The following is a 3,745-nucleotide window of genomic DNA, read 5'->3' as shown; positions in this document are numbered from 1 at the left end:
ATATGTGTGTGTATATATATATACACATAAACCTATATAGTCTCTCCTTCCTTAGAAATCATTTGAGTCCAAAGTGAAAACCATAAACTCCACACTGTATTACTTCCTACTTCATTCAGAACAACCTGTGGATTGTCAATTAAAAGACAAAGAGAAAAGACAATGACCTGTGTTATCACCTGCAGGCAACCTCAGGCCACCTCCCCACCCCCAGGGACAAGAGGTCTTACTCATAGCTGCCCACGAAACAGGGTCCTCTCCCCCTCGTCCCCCCTACCTTTCAAAGTCCCCGGTGTTCCGAGGACACTCAGTCTGTCATCGCTGCAATTCTGCAGACGCCCCACCGCCGCAGCGGCTGTTCCTCCAGGAACAGTGTGATGGGCGCTGTGGGTCCCACCGCCCACTCCCCTCGCTCGACCTGGGGCGCAAGCGCGCTGCTGAACTTCAGCGGCTGGGACGGCCTTGGGCCTTTCGCGTCCGGCCTTGGGGAGCGCTGCTCTAGGCACACATCTGCTAGGCGTTTCTGAAGACCACAGTCATCTGCCAACACAGCTTCCCGCACCCCCACCCGGGGTACCCTCCGCAGCTAAGGAGGTGTTTTCTGTCTAAGGTGGCCCCGGGCGCGTGGGTGAGGACACACAGCCTCAGTAACAAGACAGACCGAGCCAGTAGTCTTGGGTTTGCCCTCCACCGGTGCAAGGCAATGACCGAGTCATAACCTCTCTGAGACTCGATTTCCTCATCCATGAAGGGGGGATGATGCTACTGCCTTTACAGGTTGTTAGGCAAATTGAGTAGGAGCACAGGGGAAGGGACAGCCCCCCCCTTGCCCCGCAGAAGAGCGCATGGCCCTTCTTACAGAACAAGACAGGGGTGACGGTGCAAGGTTTGTGAGCCACACACGGCGGTATCTTCTCCCGGCGTCCTCCCACGGCAGCGTAGCAGGAAGGGAAGCCTCGCATCATCTTGCAGCAGAAACACGGCAAGACAGAACTTAATTAGATGTGGCTGCTAGTCAGCCACAACATTGGATGAGGTCATCAGTGCTTACAGAAAATGGCCAAGGCTTCTGGAAAGGTGACAACTATTTTTAAATAACTAGACTTAAGGGGAAAAAATTAGATTCGTTGGTTTCTGAGACACACATCCTGGAGGTTTAAATAATTTATTGGGTGCTGCACTGTTTTTTTGGGGGGAGGGGTGGAAGGGGGTGTCTAAGAGAGCCAGCAGGTGGATGGCAGGGGACAGGGGCGCTGTGAGTCTACCATGGCTCTGAGAGAGGTTCTCAGGAAACACCGAAGTGTCTGCTGGGTACAGCACAGAAACTCTGTGCAACCCGGTGGAGACTTCTGGACTGTTAGGCAAGCCTACTGGAGGCACTGGAACATTTTCCAAGGGGCGTGTCGGCCCTCAGATGGTTTCACAGCATCACTCTCCCGTCTTTGCTTCAGTACGTATTCATTCCTACAAGGGATCTGCCTTGAGGGGAGCAAGTTCAAGGGGTCCTCCTGATCCCCTCACCCTTCCACCAAGACCCTTCCTATTCTCAACAGTGTGTTGGCCTCAAGTGTAAAACATTCTGGGGAGCCTCACAGAGGGACAGCCCAAGCACTTGGCGATGGTCCAGAAAGTGAATCACTCCAATAATTAGGCAACGAGTTATTTTGCCAACCTCGCGGTTTTTTAGTTCGTTTCCTCCAAAATTGAAGGAAGACCTACACAGGTGTCCATTCATCAAACAGGTTTTGATGATAGATGATCTTGGGTTTGGGGGGGGCATATCACTCAGAAGGAGTTACATTTTAAATTGAGTAACCCTGAGGGGGGCCTGGGTGGTTCAGTCGGTTAAGCGTCGGACTCCTGATTTCAGCTCAAGTCATGTTCTCATGATTTGTGGGTTTGAGATCGGTGTCAGGCTCTACGCTGACAGCATGAAACCTGCTTGGAATTCTCTCTCCCTCCCTCCCTCTCTGCCCCTCCCCTGCTCTCTCTCAAAATAAATAAACATCAAAAAAAATTAAAAAAGAAAAAAGAAAAAAGGGGCACCTGGGTGGCTTAGTCGGTTAAGCGGCCGACTTCGGCTCAGGTCATGATCTCGCGGTTCGTGAGTTCAAGCCCCGCGTCGGGCTCTGTGCTGACAGCTCAGAGCCTGGAGCCTGTTTCAGATTCTGTGTCTCCCTCTCTCTGACCCTCCCCTGTTCATGCTCTGTCTCTCCTTGTCTCAAAAATAAATTAAAAGAAACGTTAAAAATGTTTTTAAAAAAAATAAATAAACATCAAAAAAATTAAAAAATATGGGTGCCTGCATGGCTCAGTCGATTAAGTGACCAACTCTTGGTTTCTGCTCAAGTCATGATCTCGTGGGTCGTGAGTTCAAGCCCAGCATCAGGCTCCTCACTGCCAGAGCCTCTCTCTCTCTCTCTCTCTCTCTCTCTGCCCCTCCCCTGCTCACTCTCTGTCGCTCTTGAAATAAGTAAATAAAACTTTAAAAACTTAAAAAATAAAATAAAATAAGTTGAGTAGCATTGATATAAGGATTCTCCTTCCCGTCCTATCAAATTTGTATGAACAAAGTTTCTCAACACCAGCATCAATAAAAAGGAGACATTGGCACAGAAATAACACTGAAACTCAGCTCAGTTTAACAGTGATCTGTGTACTAATAGTAAAATAAGTAAATCATCTCCCACCCATCTCACCGAGAGGTGCATTGCCAATAAAGTGTTGCTTTGGGAGTTTAATACTAAATAAAATAAAATAAAATAAAATAAAATAAAATAAAATAAAATAAAATAAAATAAAGTAAATCTATGTTTGACATTTTTATGCTCGGAGTCTTATGCGATGGAGTTACAAAGGATTTACAAATTGTTAAATTTCATTTATATACACATTTTTATTTTGTTTATGTTTTATTTTTGTTTGATTTCTATATAAATTTCGGCAGAGAAGTACAAGAGGGTCATCAGTGGGAGATTTTCAAGCCTAACTGCACATCACATTAAAATGTTTTTTCAGGGGTGCCTGGGTGGCTCAGTAAGTTGAGTGTCTGACTCTTGATCTCGGCTCAGGTCATGATCTCATGGTTCGTGGGACTGAGCCCCACATCATGCTCTGTACTGATGGCACGGAGCTTGCTTGGGATTCTCTCTCTCTGTCAGAATAGGTAAATAAACTTGTAAAAAATAAACAAATAAAATGCATTTCTCTAGGGAGGGAATTGGAATGGGAATGAGTTCAAAGAACTGAGGTATAATTTCTGACCATTAAATAAGCTTGTTCATTTATTTTTAAATGGGTAATGGTGCGGGGTGCCTGGGTGGCTCAATCAGTTAAGCATCCGACTTTGGCTCAGGTCATGATCTCACAGTTTGTGAGTTCAAGCCCTGCCCGCATCGGGCTCTGTGCTGACGGCTCAGAGCCTGGAGCCTGCTTCAGATTCTGTGTCTCCCTCTCTCTCTGCCCCTCCCCCCTTGGACTCTGTCTCTGTCTCTCTCAAAAATAAATAAACATTAAAAAAAAGTTTTTCATGGGTGATGTGGGTATTATTCATTACGGCATGTAACTGGATATGTTACAAAGAACGATATGACAAGTTCACTTTTAAGTATCGATATTGACAGTACATAAAAATTAGTCCTTCAAAACTTCTTAAACATATACTTCTTTTTTAAGACATCAACTTTAAGAAGGGTGTGAGAGTACAAAATTTTTCAAAAACAAATTTTAAATTTACCTAAGCCCC

The sequence above is a fragment of the Panthera pardus genome, unplaced genomic scaffold, assembly GCF_024362965.1.
Source record: "Panthera pardus isolate Hobbes unplaced genomic scaffold, ASM2436296v1 HiC_scaffold_3, whole genome shotgun sequence".
Lineage (NCBI taxonomy): Eukaryota > Metazoa > Chordata > Mammalia > Carnivora > Felidae > Panthera > Panthera pardus.
The sequence above is the reverse complement of the archived record's forward strand: the minus strand, read 5'-3'. Positions refer to the sequence as shown.